Source organism: Tursiops truncatus, chromosome 10 (genome assembly GCF_011762595.2).
Source record: "Tursiops truncatus isolate mTurTru1 chromosome 10, mTurTru1.mat.Y, whole genome shotgun sequence".
NCBI lineage: Eukaryota > Metazoa > Chordata > Mammalia > Artiodactyla > Delphinidae > Tursiops > Tursiops truncatus.
In genome coordinates this window covers 11,088,447-11,105,135 of record NC_047043.1, presented here as the reverse complement: position 1 = coordinate 11,105,135, position 16,689 = coordinate 11,088,447, and the positions used below count along the sequence as shown (strand labels likewise).

Below are 16,689 nucleotides of genomic sequence, written 5' to 3'. Positions count from 1 at the left end.
AGTACAGAGGCAGATAAGAGAATCCAACTGTCTTCTACTAAGCCAGACATTAAAGAGATTTCTAAAAATGTAAAACATTGTCACTCTTTATATTTTTTTGTTTTAGAAAAACAGAGTATTTTTACTTTTCATAAAAATATTTATCAGCATATAATGGGCTTATTATTTTTAAAAGAATAAACATATATTTTAAAATTCTCAGTTTTCATTTCTAACACAGTACATTATGAATAGATATAACCTAAATAAACAAAAGCTCTTTGGGGCCTTGATAATTTTTAAGAGTGTAATTTTTAAGAGTGTAAAGGAGTCTGAGTATAAGAACCAGTGTTCTACAAGATAGGGTTCTTGTCCTGTGTGATCAAAACACTCCACTGCTCATCAAGTGACCTTGGACTAAAGCATGTGTGTGTGGGTGTGTGAGTGTGTGTGATGGGGATGGGTGACAACATAGATTATTTGCATCATAAAAATTTAAGAAAAGGGGGTATAACGACTGTTGTGAAAGGGGGGCTGAGTCCAGCATGTTTCAGAGAGATGATTTCTAGTGACTCTGTGAAAATGTAGAAGACTCTGGGTAAAACTGATGGTTGAGACAGAAATAAAGAGAGAATACAAATGTTGATTCAGAAAAAAAAAAATATGCTGAAAGATGTGGATTATCTTCCTTGCCACAGTATACTATGGCAGGAGTCTCTAAGACGGCCTCCAATGATCCCCACCTCCTGACTGTCACATCATTGTGTAACCTCCTCCTCTTGAGGATGAGCTGGACCTAGCAACTTGCCTCTAATCAATAGAATACAGCACAAGACATGGGATGTCACTAGTGAGATTAGATCACAAAAGACTGTGACATCTGTCTTGCTCGCCCTCTGTTATTCTCTTCATCTGGTTCTGAGGGAAGCCAGCTGCCACGTTGTGAGCTGCCCCTGTGGGAAGGAATTGGTAGGTCCCCAGCTTACAAACCATGAGAAACTCAATCCTGTCAGCAGTCATGAGTGAGCTTAGAAGTGTATTTTCCTTTTTCAGGGTCTTCAGATCCCAGACTGACACCTTGACTGCTGCGTTATGAGGGGGCAGAGGGACCCAGCTAAGCTACATCTGGATTTCTGACCCACAGAAACTGCGAGATAGTAAGTGCTTGTTGTTTTAAGCTGTTAAATTATGGGGTAATTTGTTACACAGCAATTGATAACACATGTATATGTGCATATTCATGTAAAACTTGAATATAATTTCAAGAGACTTTGAGAAATCCCTGGAAGCCCATTGATGGATAGTGTATGGACCTTGTTAAGAACTCCTGCTTTAGGGAGACGTTAAAGAAAAGACAGCAAAGGAAGAAAGAAAATAAGAACAGCAGAGTAAGTAGTGGAAGGGAGAATCTAGAGAGTATAATTAGACACAGTTATATCAGGGAAGTGAAGCAAGAACCCAATGCCTTAATGGGAAGAAAGTTTCACTAAAACTTTCCAGGGGGACAGATCCCCAAGGATAGCAGCTAAATTGGTGAGAAACACTCCATTGTGAAATAAAATTGGCTGGATATGTAACCAAAAGAAGAAAAGACCAATGTTCTGTATTTAGGTGCACGGGAAGAAAGTTTTCAACCCAGCCTGGTAGGTTGGAGAAGTGTTGAGTAACAGCTGAGGATCCTAAAAGTGGGGTCTGTGGACTAAAAAATGTACGTGTTGTAGAAAGGGCGCTGTTGCCAAAGGTCTTATAACGGCCAGTGTAACTTGGAAGTTTAGAGGTTGAGCTGGCCTCAGGCCCACCTGGCTCCAAGTGTTTAGATGATGTCATCCTGTCTCTCTACTTATCTTTTGGGTTGACCTTCAAATGGCCAAGGGTTGGTTGTGGGGTGGGTAAGTCTGCAGAGAGAGCTCCAGGCTTTCGAAGCTGCAGTGAATGGCACTCAAAGAACAAGATTTTCTTCTCTCAGTGTCCACATGTAAAATCTAGGGAAGGTCTCTGCCGGTTGTGCTGGTGAAGCCATCATCTCCCAGATACCGCGGCACTATATGGAGTGGCGGAAGAATAATTACCTACAGGAGAAGGGGGTGCTCTTGTCAGAAAATGAGAAACAATGTGGGGCAGATAATATGACATATGTCTACCATAGTGAGTGACAATAACCAGAGGCTGGGAAGATTGTTTAATATTTAAAGTTATGCCAACATAATATGATAACTTGAGACTCAGCGCAGCTGTGCAGTGTTTGTGTCTCAGAAGCCCCTCATTACAGGAAATTTGGGTTGTGTATTTGAACTGACTTGGAATGATGGAGTCTAATGAATAGAGTTCTGGCAGGGGTGGCCCTGGAGAAGGGGTTTGGGGATGAAACCATGAATTCAGAGGCTCAGAATTTTAAGGAAAAATTCAGCCCTTTCTCCTTGTGCATCAGCATCTGCTGTTTTTCTTCTAGAACACAAAGTGGCTTGCAGAGCCCATATCCATTTGAATAAAGACTGAACAACCACTGTAGCAAAGGCTTAGCTGCCAGATGCTCTGCGTGTGACTCGGTTGAATTTCTATCACCCTCTACAGTCCCTGGGCGAGGCCTTCGCTCATCTGGAGACTCCCAATGTTTTTGGAATTAAGAATTTGATTCCAAATGGTAGAGATTTAATTCCTAAACACAGAGGAAGAGATGATGCCAACTATTCAATTTAGATTTTCTTTGGTTATAAATAAAGACTTATGATTGACTAAATTAAGAATCATTGTTAAAAAAAAAAAAGGCAGTTCATCTGAGACCAACAGTAATGTAGAACTTGGCAGGGGAGATCTCTTTGGTGGGCCATCTTTTTTCCCAATTTTCCTGCAGAAAGTGTCACAGTGAGATTTGGTGGGATATGAGAAAATGCTAAATAATATGTTAAATAGTCAACATATGATAAAGTAACACATTCCTAGCTTCTATAAAGTTTTTCAAATTTTAATCGCCACCATCACAACATGTGGCCAATATAAATGTTAGGAGTCAACTTAAAAAATTACATCACACTGAATTTGCTTACTTTAAGAAATGAAAATATGATTTTTAATTAGGAAGACATGCTCTTGGTTATATTCTATGCCCCTGTTCTAAGGCCGGTCCCTTCAGTAAGTGTCTGACATTCTACTCCTGGCCCTGCTTATGAGTGCACTGCCTTTCCCTTGATGGCTAAGACACACTGTAGGTACCCTTTATCCTCTCAACACTTGAATTCATTGGAAGCCCATGGTGTATCCCTGATCCAAACTCCAGGCATTGAACTGTGGTATTTCCCACTTGATGTATTTATCTTAAGAATGACATCAGATATTAACAATGTCCCTCATCTAAGCTTTGCCCTTTCTCCAGTATCTGTGCACCATACTCCACTCTTGTGTGTTCACTAACCATCTGCCCACACTCCTATTTTATAGCTCATAAAATCAATAGTTTGGATACCTATCGTATTTGCATTGTATGCCCTGCCTGACATTTTCCATGCATGACTATCCCCAAAATTACAAGAGAAAGGGGCCAGAGAAGTAAAAGAGAGAGTCTTTTGGTTTGGTTTTGTGTTTTAATAACCACACTTTTCAATACTGGAAATTGCAGGGGGGGTTTGCTTTGGCTCTCCTGGAAGCTTTCCCCTGATTTCTGGAAATGACTGCCTTGGAGATGCTGTCCACTATTGACTTTTGGGAAGGAGGATAAAGAAACATTTACATTGTCCCCCAAATATTTTTTGGTGGCTTTTCTGGCAGTTAATTTTGGCTCAGTAATGATTTATTAAGTCAAATATGCGCCACCGTAGTGCCAGGCACTGAAGATACAGATGCAGTTCTTACTTTCCAGAACATTATGTCCCATAGAACCAGCATTAAGGGAAGAGGCCATGGGAACTAGCACTTATTGAGAGTCTAACTCCAGGAAGACTTGTCTCAAGCCCTCACGTGTATCGCTTCAGATCCACCTTCAGAACCACACTATGACCTTGGACATTACTGTCCTCGGGAAGCTCAGGGACATTAAATAATTGTCCAGGCCACACCACTAATGTGTTGTGAATTAGGATTCAAGCAAGATTTGATTCCATGCTTATTTTTACTGTTTTATACTGTTTCTTCCTCCAGTGCTGTTCAGTTTGCCCTATAATTACGTTCTAGGAATTTCATTTCCATCTCACTACTTAAGTGTAAAACTGACAATGTAAAGAATGGTTGGAAAAACATGCTCTCTTAGAGCATAAAAAGTGTTCAATTCTTATAAGTTGTGAATTTCAAATCTCAAGTAAACCTTTTGGGACTTGGGTTTATTTAAAGCTGACTTTCTATTTCTAAAAAAAAAAATAATAATATAATGATAGCATGCACACATGTTGTGGCTTTTTAGCAAAATGTCTTTTTAAAGGAGGTTGTGATAAGTTTGAAAGAGCTTGTTGGGCAATAAGTAGCTTTTTGCAAGGTAACATTTGGAAGCATTAAAGGGTCAGGAATTAAGGGGCTTCCCTGGTGGCGCAGTGGTTGAGAGTCCGCCTGCCGATGCAGGGGACGCGGGCTCGTGCCCCGGTCCGGGAAGATCCCACATGCCGCGGAGCGGCTAGGCCCGTGAGCCATGGCCGCTGAGCCTGCGCATCCAGAGCCTGTGCTCCGCAACGGAAGAGGCCACAACAGTGAGAGGCCCGCATACCGCAAAAAAAAAAAAAAAAAAGAAAAAGTCAGGAATTAAGGGCATAGTTGCTGGAAATATTTTTAATATTTTCCACAAATCTTAAATCACATCTGGATTTGCGCAGCATTGTCAGCAGAATCTTTATTCAAGCCTGGTTTATCCCGTAAGATTTTGTCAAATTAAAGGGCTCAATCGCATGCCTTAGAATTAGCATTATAGAAACTATTCCTAAATCGAGGTAGACAAGCTGATCTAGTACAGTATTTCAAAGAGTTCATATAAAGCACTGTTTGATTTGAATACGGATTAATCAGCAATTTGTGTTACTAAACACAAACCTAACATTCATTATTTAAACACACAGGAATTATTGTATGAGTACAAGTACGTAGCATGATGGCAATTGGGCTATTTCATGAATAATCTATTAGTTAGCAAGCATTTAGTTTTATTTATCATTCAGGCCTAGGAGTATTGGTCTGCCTCTCTGGGTCTAGCCTGCACCTGGCACACATCCTTAACTGCCATGGAGTCAATGAGAAGTGTGTCCAGGCTGCAGGATGGAGCCTGTGTTTGTGTAAGAGGGATCCTGATGACGTCACGTCCGCCTCACTCTCCAGGAGACTCAGGAACCCGTGAAATAGCACAGCCTCCCAGCCTAGTTCATGCAGACCTTCTGCAAGGCTTTCTGTCTCTGGCTCTGATTTCAAGGTGAACAGGTTGGAGAATTCAAGGGGAGACGATAGATTTTTTTTCTTTTTTTTTTTGCTTCTCACATTGGTTGATTAGCCCCATACGTGGTATCTGATTAATGTCTGAGAGCTCTAATTAGCAATGGCTAATTGGGTTCACATATGCCAGGCTATTGATTCCTGCCTCCAGAAAACTACTCTAATTGTGCTCCTTATCGTTAGTGAATGGTTGGTGTATTGAAATGATACTGTATATTGGGGAGGCTACTCCACTATGACAGCTATGGGATGGGGCAGGTGGGGAAATGGAGGTGAGTCTAGAAACTGCTGTCCGACGGTGTTAGGAAAAACATCATGGTTTATCTCTCTGATAGTGTTTGGAAAAACCATAGATATTCAGGATGAAATTTCCTTTTTAACTTTTCCAAAAGGGGAAAACTGGCATAAGACTCAAATGTGTTGTTTGGACCACAGAGGGGTGGAGGAAAAGCGAAGACTTTGCTGGCATCTCTTGGTTTGTGGAACAGCTGTCTGTTGATCTGTGCCTGCCTTCCTGCCACTCTCGAAATGATAGCGTTTGTACTACAGTTATTAAGGTACCTCCACTGCTCCCTTTGCTGGATCCCTAGTTTTCAGGGATTGTAATGAAAAACATACTTCTCCCCAAAGGAAATAATATTAATAAAATTGGCATGGCACTAAAAATGTACACAAAAATCATAGCTCAACTTACATGGGTTTTATTCTCTTCCGTAAAAATTGCAAACTCCTATTTTTCAGTGGCACTTTTAAATCAAGAGCTTCATCTAATAAAGATGGTCTCCTTTGTTTCTGTAAACATAGTACCAGTCTATTTTTCCTGAAAATATTGAAATCTAAAATCTGATCATTTGGAAATTTTCTCTGGAAAAGCCCAAAGGGGCCGTAACTCAAGCCACAGGAGAATAATCCTTTGATCTCTGTGTCTGCTTGGTGCCGCACTGGAGCAAGTATCACCCACTGCTACCTTTGTGTCATCCTTCTTACTAGCATGTATTCCTGTGAGAGCACTTATCACACTGTACTGCAATGATTTGTTTACCTGTCTGTCTTTCCAACTAGGCGGAAAAGTCCTGGGGGGCAGAGGCTCTGTCTGATTCATTGGTGCAAAAACTGAATGTCTTAAGTGATTGTCACCAAGTGGTGGGGTCACCTTTCTGTTAATACTGTAGATTACAGTGAATCAGAGTTCTGTCTTATTGGTGGCAGCCTTGCCCCACCTTCTGATGTTCCTGGTCTCTCCAGTGTTTTCAGAGCATCTCATGGTGTCCCACGCTCATGGCACTCAGTTGAGATGAGGCTGTGGTGCTGCCTCTGTCTGCCCTTCATCAAGATCTTCACTGAGTTCTGGCTGTCGTCTCCCAACAGGCCAGGACCATTCATCCCCCTTGGGACAGTGCTGTTACCACTATTCTAGCTTGGGGGGCGGTGCGGCGGCGAGGCTTTCCTTCCCCTAAATGGAGGATCTTGTGGCAGAAGTGAGTGGGAGAGTGGTATGAAATGGAAGTTAATTTGGAGAGTCAGGTGGGACTAGATCATGGAGGGGCTTGTAGACATGGAAAGGAGTTTGCTGTTTAGAGCAAACGCAGAGGGAGATGTTACTAAAAGAGGGTCATAACCTGATACATTTTATTTAAAAGATAACTCTGACTGCTGAAAAGACTAGTGGAATAGTTCAGCAGTGTGTCAGGTGGAGACACTGGTAGGGGACTATTGCAATAGACTGGTACCGTGGAGGTGGAAGTACAGATGGAGAGGGGTAGGTGTGTACTGGAGATAAAAACTGATGCAACTTTCTGATTAGTTATGGATGCAGGAGAAAAGAGAAGAATTCAATTTGACTCCCAGTTTTAATTGAGCTAATGAGTGGGTCAAGGCATCATTTCCTTAGAAGGGGGATATTGGTGAAAGAATAGGTTTGGGGCCAAATCAAGGGTTTTTTTAGACCTCCAATTTGAGATGCCTATTAGGTATCCAAGTGACCATGTTGGGAAGGCAGTGGATATGTAAGTTTTGAGTTTAAGGAAAAGGTAAGGGTTAGAGATATAAATTTAGGAGACATCAAAATATAGATGGTAGTTAAAGCCCCAACACTGGATGAGATTGCCGAGGGAGAGAGTGCAGCTATGGAAAAAAGAAAGGTCTGCAACCAAGTCCTGATGTATTTGAACTTGGGTGGAGGATGAGGGCCAGAAAAGAAGTTTGCAGAAGACCGTCCAGTGACTTGGGAGGAGAACCAAAAAAGAGTGGTATTTTAGAAGCCAAGAGAGGAGGGAGCATCAAGAGAGAGGAAGTCCTCAAGGGGAATATGGGAAACTTGAATAAGAAGACAGAGAACTGTACATTGTCTTCCTCTTCAGCCTGGCTTGGGGCTCCTTCCCAAGCTGTTGTTATATATTCTAAGGCAGCTGGAATACACCCAATGGGGCTGGCACATTGGAACACTGTATTCTAACACTGATGGATTTCCCAAGGTGTTTTATCTGGTCTTAAATAACACAGTGTGCAGGACACTCACATCCTAGTACAGCCTGAACCACAAAGAGCCCTTTTCACAGTCCTCCTTCTTTTATACTAAAGTTAGGATCATGCCTGAACATCCTTCTCTCCTCAAGAGAAACAAAGATTCACTGACACAGGATACACCAGCTCCATATAGAGAAAAGGCATATTCTTGCCATTCAGTCTCTAAAAGAAAAAATGAAAAGAACGACCACAAAAGAAAAAAATCAACAAAAGCTTTGGCTCAACCAGAGGTAAAAATTTACAATTAGAGAAGGCTTTTGTTCTCATTCTAAAACATGGTATTACTGTCATTTCACAGCTTTAGTGCTGAATAATGGATGGGTGTTTGCTTTGCATTTGGGTAATTAAGGAGTCCACCCAGGTTGTTTATTCCAAACATGGGAACAATCAGACCCAAAGGTGACTGAATTTAGGTCTCTAACTCTTTTGCTGACTTTCAAAATGACAGTCTTTGCAGCTTCAAGCCAAGTTATTTCCTGAAGGCCTAAGACAGCGCCTGGAGTTTATTATGTGAGCAGTTGCTATTTGTCGCATGAATGAATGAATGAGGAGGCCAAGTGATAAAGTGGGAAAAACACTTGATTTAATTAGAAGGTCTGGATTCTTGAGAAGGTCATTTATACTCTCTGCACCTGAACTTTCTCCAGTGTGCCACCTTAAAACCCAGGAGTTTTAAAGTGATGTTTTGAAAAAGCACAGTTCAACAGGCAAATGCAATTCAACCAAATTCTGTTAATTTCTCACATTTCTCAAATGCAGTTAAAGGAGCTCCAAATACACTGTCCATAAAATACATTAAAATATCCCTCTCCCCTCACACCCCACAGCTGCTCCAGTGTCTCTCTCTCTCTCTCCTTAACATCTTCCTCTCCAAGAACCTCTCTTCCATCCTCCTAATTGTAGCTGCTGAGGCTTTCTTTCACCCCCACATGCCTGTCCCCAGCACTGCAACATCGGCCTCTTTTCAGAAAGGATGCTACATCTTTAGGAGGGGAAAGGAAAGGAGAAATTGGGCTTAGACATAGAGGATTACCTTTGGTGGTCTGGAAGAGGAGGTACGTCCTAGAGGATTCTCACATTAATAGTTTTTGCACCATTACGTGTGCAAAATGAGAAAATAATGCCTGCTCTCTTGGGTTGTCGAGAAGATTAAATGAGAGAAGTATATGCAACTATAAACTCTCTGCAGGTATGTGGCGTCCTGATCATCTATGATGCATAAGCACATTTAGTATCCTAAATGCAACTTCTTTGATCTTATTCTCACAAAAGGTAAGGTCTATCTTTATAATAAACATGTTTATGCTTTCCTTTTAAAAAACAAGTCCCTAGACAAATAAAAAGCAAATTGATGCCCTTTTAAAAGCAGCCAATACAAGAAACATCTAGAAGCAGCCTTAGGTGCATTGTTAAGAAGTTTTTTAGTGTCAGCCTCGTACATAGCACAGTTTAGAGGAGTGAATATCTGTGCTTTTACCATGCATTTAAAAATGATTTTAGTTAGCATGTGAATGTGTTGCGTATACACAGTACCTTCAATGAGCTAGTGGTTTAAACGGACCGGATTCAAGAACTGTTTCTTAAGTAGAACTTCAATGATAAAAATCTGGAAATGGTATTTTTTTCTATTCAAAGTGAGATTCGTGTTTGTTTGTTTTTAAATCACTGATTTCTTGAGTATTGTTGATTCTCGTAATAGAATAGAAAATCTGATCAATTTCATATTATTTCTCTATTTTTGCACAATAAATTCCTCTAAAACTTCGTGGGTTAAAGCTACACTTTCTGCAGGTCAGGTATATGAAAGTGGATAAGCTGATGGTTCTGGCTTGGAGTCTCTTATGGGGTTGCTGTCACACTGCCAGCCGGGGTTTCTATCATCTGAAGGCTTGACTGGGGCTGAAGGGTCCACTGACTCTCCTAATGGCTGTTAGCAGGAGGCCACAGTTTCTCACCATGTGGACCTCTCCATGGACGGCTTCCGTGTCCTCATGACATGGCAGCTGGTTTCTCCCAGGGGGAGTGATCAGAGAGAAAGGAGAAAGCCACACTGCCTTTCATGTCATAATCTTGGAGGCCATACACTGTCACTTCTTCCACATTCTACTGATGAAAAGTCAGTTGCTAAGTACAGCTTACACTTAAGGGAAGGAGAATTACGCTCCACGTTTTGAAGTGAGGCATATGAAAGAAATCTGTGGACATGTTGTAAAACCAACACAAATCCTTTGGCATAAACTGCATTTTTATTGTTCGTATTCCAAACAAAATATAAGTTTTTCACAATAGGGTTAGCTACTTACATTATTGGATTCTCACAACACAGTACATAAATCTCTTTATTGGTTATAGAGAAATTGAGTTCAGAGGCATAAGTAGCTTCTTCCAGGTATAGAAAAGTTCAGTGTCCAAATCTAGATTTGGATCCAGATTTTCAGATATATAATTCCATATGCGGTCAGATCACATCTAAATAATGATAGCAAAAACAGGGCTCTTTTGCTGTCCTGTAATTTACTTTTCCAACTTTTGGCTACTTACATGATCTCAAACATCTGGATTTAAATTGGAAACATTTCATCAAAAATCCAGATGTTTCCAAATATAGTAAAAAAAATCACAAAAACCACCTACCTACACCCCTTGGTGAATGAGTAATTCTGTGTGTTAAGTGGCTATCTTATTAAAGATTTAACTCCCTTCCCCAATGTATATTATTCAATGTGAAAAGTTTCTAATGTAATCAAATGTTAATTTGGAAGTTTGGACTGAGGCAAAAGATATCATAGATATCGGAGAGCAAAGCAAGGTGTGTGACAGGGCACTGAGATACAGATGTGGAAAGAACATGTCTGGAAACTTATTCACAACTTCTATGCCTGTCTTCCAGAATCCCCTCACCCAGGCTGTGGTTAAGTTCCTACTGATCTTATAAGGGGGATTTTAGAATAAGGCAACCAGTGCGTCCAAATCATGGAAGAGCTTCCGTGGGACCACTTAGGTAGGGTTGATAAGCATCTTCTGCAGGCAGAAAGCACAAGGAACTGGTACCTGTCTCCTGCCTCTAAGACTTTACCTAAGAAACTGGTACCTGTCTCCTGCCTCTAAGACTTTACCTAAGAAACTGGTACCTGTCTCCTGCCTCTAAGACTTTGCCTAAGAAACTGGTACCTGTCTCCTGACTCTAAGACTTTACCTAAGAAACTGGTACCTGTCTCCTGACTCTAAGACTTTGCCTAAGAAACTGGTGCCTGTCTCCTGACTCTAAGACTTTGCCTAAGAAACTGGTACCTGTCTCCTGACTCTAACACTTTACCTAAGAAAACCAGAAAAGTCATGGAGATTTCCTGAAGTTTCATCCAGGAACAGTGAAATCATTATCCCATAGAACCGGTTTAAAGGAATAGTGGAAAATAAAAACAAAGAAGCTTTTATGATTAACCACCCCTCATGCATCCTCTGTGTTTAACATAAGGCTCCATTAAAGTATGCCACAGATACTTCCACCTTTTAAATAACACATGGTGAGTTACTAAGAAAGGGTTTAGTTTCAGCGTTATCTTGATTAATGCGATAATGAAAGAAACTTGGACTTGTACACTACAGCGTCTTCAAAGAAATCAATATGACGATGCCTCCAAGGTTTATGGAGACGTATGGGGATATTTACCCCAAACTCGTAATTTTTGTAAGTTTGTTTCCAAATTTCCTGCCACCTCATTTTGGTTGCTCTATTGTCCATTGTCACTTCTCACTGTTTTCTGTATGCTTCTCTGTCTAATCCCTGCTCTTCTAAGTGATGGTTGGTGGTGCTCGCCAAAGTTCTACACAGAGAAAGTTGATGGAGAACTGACTTATGGATAAAGGAGTTCTGATTCAACTTACACATTAGCTAAACAGCAAAGGCATGTACACATTAGGTATTCACTCATACAAGTATTTGTTGAATAAATTTGCCTTTGTTTTCAGTAGGATTTTTCTCTACATATTTTTCATTAATTAATTGATTCAGCAAGTGTATATATTGAGTGCCTGCTATGTGCCAGGTGCTAAGCTTGTATCATTCAGTGCGGGCATGGATTGAGTTATTTAGTCAGTTGTTTCTATTCAAGTTCCTATATTCAGTGCTAAATGTTGTGCTCTGTAACTTGGACCAAGAAACGGATTATCCATGTCTTTTCAGAATGGCAAATCTCGTAGGTCACTTAGATGAAGAAGCAATGGATTTAGCAGGTAGGAGATGAATTCTAATCCCACAAATGGCAGAGAATTTACTGTGTGGTCTGTTAGTATAAAACCAAACACTTTAATATGATGTTTTAATCCTCCTGATTGCTTTAATAACTGTCTTTATATTGTACTTTCACAACAACCTTCTAAGTTAAGACAACTAGTCTGAACTCTGTCAGACGTGAGGTTAAAGGCCCTCATGACCCATAGCTAGTGCCTGAGTCAGGGCTGGAGCCCATTTTCATTTTTTGAAATCAAGTCTTTTCAGTCTTAACTCAGGGCTCTAGGGTCCATTTCTTTGTGGTTTAATTTCTCCTTATGTAGAATTAGGCTGATTTTGATGCAGTGCAGATTAAGTATTTGGGGATGTGACTGGACATCCTTGTAGAAGAATGGTTTACCCAGAGCTTGAAAGGTGTCATCAATGCGTCTGTTTTGGAGTCTGTATATTTCTGACCTTCTGCTTTGCTTAATAAGTGAGTTGAGATACCAGAAATGGAATTGGAGTTCAAGAGTGGTTTTCATGTATTGAGCCCTTGACATAAGGTCCCCAGCAGGAAACCTCTGCCCTTTAAATGCCAAGAAGCTGAGGGAAAGGCTAGATGCTTTGGGATGAGTTAGTCCTCACCACTGGGTCCCTGTAGATGCCTCTGCTGAGGCCACAGGGAAGCACTGACACTGGTGAAGGCCAAGGGTGTCCTAACTGCCATAGCAGTAGATGCCTCAACTTCCACGGCAGAGTGAGGCCACAGGGAAAAAAGAATTTGCTAAATAAACGGTAGTCCATCCAGACAATGGAATTATCCAGTGCTAAAAAGAAATGAGCTGTCAAGCCACGAGAAGACATGAAGGAAACTTTATACATATTACTGAGCGAAAGAAGCCAATCTGAGAAGGTACCATACTGTATGATTCCAACTATATGACATTCTGGAAAAGGCAAAGCTATGGAGACTGTAAAAAGATCAGTGGTTGCCAGGGGCTGGGGGAAGAAGACATGAAATAGGCAGAGCACAGAGGATTTGTAGGGCAGTGAAAATACTTTGTATCATACTATAGTGGTGGATACACATCATCATACTTTGTCCATATCCAGGGACTGGACAACACCACAAGTGAACTGTAGTGTAAACCATGGTGATAGTGATGTGTCAGCGCAGGTTCATCGGCTGTAACAAATGTCCCACCCTGGTGGGGAATGTTGGTAATGGGGAGGGAGCTATGCATGTGTGGGGCGGGGAATAGATGGGAAATCTGTGTACCTGCCTCTCCCTTTTCCTGTGAATCTAAAGCTCTTCTAAAAATGCAAAGTCTTTAAAGGAGAGAGAGAGAGAGAGAATTTGCCTGCCCTAATGGTGCTCCCCACTTCCAGAAGCTTGGATTCTGCCCAGGGAGCTGTCGAGCTCCCCATTCTGGTCAGCTCAGGATGAGAAAGCCACTGAGACTGAAACACAGTTAGGGTTCGCAGCCAACTCCAGCATTTCCCTCATTGCACGTATTGTGTTGGGACAATGGTCTGATCAAATGTTTCCTAATTTCATTGTGGACTTCCTCTCTAATGAGTCTCTTTCTCCCAGCTCTAAATAAAGAAGATGCTAAAAACGTGACACACACTACAGATGGGTCACCCACATCTGGGCTTTTCATTTTAAAAGGCGGGAGTGTGGATGGGGGTGGGAGGACAGTTAAGCAAGACGTGGCTGGCTTTTCTTATAAAAGGGGTGAGTGGGGGAAGGGGGCAACGAGATGAGGCAGCGAGACCGAATCATCCACCATTGTTACTGAACGACAGACACATCCATTGGAACTAATTATAATGATGATCCCAGGCCATCACTGACTCGAAGCTTGCGTGCTCCTCTCTATGCCAAGTTCTCAAATTTGGGCACCTGGATTGCACCTTTGAAGTTGGCATTTACCAAAGAAACCATGTGCAGATGGATATTTGCATGTGAAAACCGGGTAATTGTGCGTGTGAGAGCAGGAGCTTCTGTGTACAATTATCAGCCTCCCCTTGAGATGCTGGGAGCAGTTTCTGGTCCTTTGGAAAACTGGCCAGCAGTTTGCTGGTGCAGATTTGAGTTCTGTGCGTGTATGAGTGTCGTGCCCAGGTTTCAGAGACATAGCTCTGATGCGTCGTTATGTATGTGTTGGCCATCTGTGACATGCTCAGCCCTGTAACATAGTAAATCTCACACGGTGACATCCTCGGACCTGGATCCCCAAATTCCACCTCCACTACAGCATCCCCCAAGGCAAAGTGGCGGGAGAGGGCAGAGTTTGTTTGAGGAGCTGCAAACAACTGGCTTGTGGGTCTGCATGGTTTTGTAGCCGAATCGTGTTGGTCTCTCAGGAAACTGAGACTCAGGGTGTGCAGTTCAATCTGTGACAGAGCAGGCTTTGAACGAGGACCATCTCCTTGAGTGGTCGTGTGCTCTGCCATCTCCCAAGGGTATTCAGTGAGCACCCCGTGAAAGAAGATGGGACCCAAGGACAAAGATAGCCACCTGTTCATCATTCTTCTGTGCGAGTTTCCCTCTTTTGTTTGTGAGGCACACTGTGTCCTGGGAGAAGGACCAGCCCAGCCTTAGAGGCAGGTATATAATTTCCACAACCTGTGCGTCCTGTGGAAGCATGGAGGGTCACAAAAGTCACAAGATGCCACATGGGGTCTGTCAGTCTCCTGCCTCAGACTCGACTGTGCTTTTGCCCGACCCCTTTGCCTGGCGTGCTCCTGTATCTCTCTTCACTTATACGTGGTCTGCGTTTCCTTTAGGCTCAGGTCAAGGTGCACCTCGTCCTGAGCAAACTACCCCGTGAGGGAGGTCCTCGTCCTGTCTCCATTGTGCAGATGAGCAGTTGGCTCACAGAGAAGTTAGATGATTCGTCAGAAATCATTGTCAGTAAGTGACAGAGCTGTGATCTGAGCACTGGCAGACTGGCTCCCAAAGCAGTCCTCCTAACCCTTACACCATGCAGCTGTCCCATTAGAATAGTCTATCTTTTATATTTAAAAAATCTCTAAGGCCCCTTTGTAGTTTTAGAGCTGGTTGTGAAGCGAGACACTTAATGAACTCAGTGATTTTTCCGTGAAGATGGGGAGTGCGTCCTGGCCCTGGACAGACCACTCCCAGCCTTAGGTTTAAGGTGCATTTTGATGGTTTTGTAACAGTCCTGGAGGAACACAGTCAACAGCTGGGAGGGGTGGTGGGCCTTGTAGCATTTTTTAAAAAATTTTTTTTGTTAGTTTCTGCTTTATAACAAAGTGAATCAGTTATACATATACGTATGTTCCCATATCTCCTCCCTCTTGCGTCTCCCTCCCTCCCATATATACACTACCCAACGTAAGGTAGATAGCTGGTGGGAAGCAGCCGCATAGCACAGGGAGATCGGCTCGGCGCTTTGTGACCGCCTTGTAGCATTTTTATGCCACCAGCTGGCTTCAGACAATCTCCAGCCAAAAGCAGCGCTCGTCAGAGGAGCAGTAAGACCCAAGCGGGAAGCTGGATCATTCGTGCTGTGCTGTGAGGGATGTTGTAGAACCGCACATTCTGCCGCCAGTTTTGGTGGAGCTCCACAACGTATCTTCTCCTGCAGCTCCGGGGTTTCTCCTGAGATCCCACTCATCTCCCCATGGTCTCCTTTTCCCCCCTCTGCTGAGGCTCCAGGAAATTAAGCCACTTCCTTCTCCCTCAGAAGCTGCCACTGTCCTTTGGAGTCTGTTTCCTTAATACCCTCCAAAGACAAACACAAAAGGGCTTTTTGTTTTTAAGGCTTTTTACTACTGATCACAAAGGGAAAACAGCATCCGAAAAATCACAAAGATGGAGAAGCAGCAAATAGTTCAGCATCTTTCGAAGTTCTTATCGTCTTGATCCCTTGTATGTAATTTTAAACTCCCTCTGGGATCATGAGTGGAAGCCTCAAAGGTATTTTGTCCTCTTCTGAAGGTGGACTCACCGAATCTTCCCTCTGTCTTCTGATCCCTCCTTTAGCCACATTACAGGGATTATTTCCTTCCCATGATTCGTTCCCATCCTGAATATGCAGCCTGTCTCTTGGTTTCCGGTAGGTGTGTGACTTTTCTGAAGACCTTTAGAGTGAGTGATGATGCCTGGTGTAATTGACTGTTGCCTCTCTGGGTCTTTTCCTAAACGCACATGAGGCCCTGTCAAGGGCGGGAACCGTCCTTCTGCTCTTCTGTCTCCCTGATAGTTGATGGGTTTATTGCCCAGACCTTGTTGTCTACACAGCAATGTAGAAATAGTTTATGGCTTGACTTGGGGCTTTACTGTTGAAAGGTGCCTAATTCTCTGGCAATAAATTAACACTTTTATCCTTATTATGAACCAAGGGCCTTTAGGGAGATGTATTTTTTGTATTTAAAAATCATCTAGTAGATGTTAGCAGATACAGGAATAGGCTAGTGGGTTGAGCCAGCCTGGCTGGGACGAATGTCTGCTTGGAAACGGCATACTAGGTTATGCTGGCTTGAGTAATGAAATAAAGAATTCCTGGGGTTGAAGGAGACATGGAGGTGGAGGTGGAGGT

The 16,689-nt window shown here is 42.4% G+C and overlaps 1 long non-coding RNA gene across 4 annotated transcripts in view; it reads left to right on the top strand.

Moving 5' to 3' along the window:
* The window catches only part of LOC109551557 (uncharacterized), a 628,536-nt gene that overhangs the window by 419,351 nt on the left and 192,496 nt on the right, over positions 1–16,689 (top strand). For all 4 annotated transcript variants that reach the window (XR_012334345.1, XR_012334347.1, XR_012334348.1 and 1 more), the window contains one exon: positions 1,033–1,136. This is a non-coding gene — a long non-coding RNA (uncharacterized lncRNA). The remainder of the gene's footprint in view (positions 1–1,032; positions 1,137–16,689) is intronic.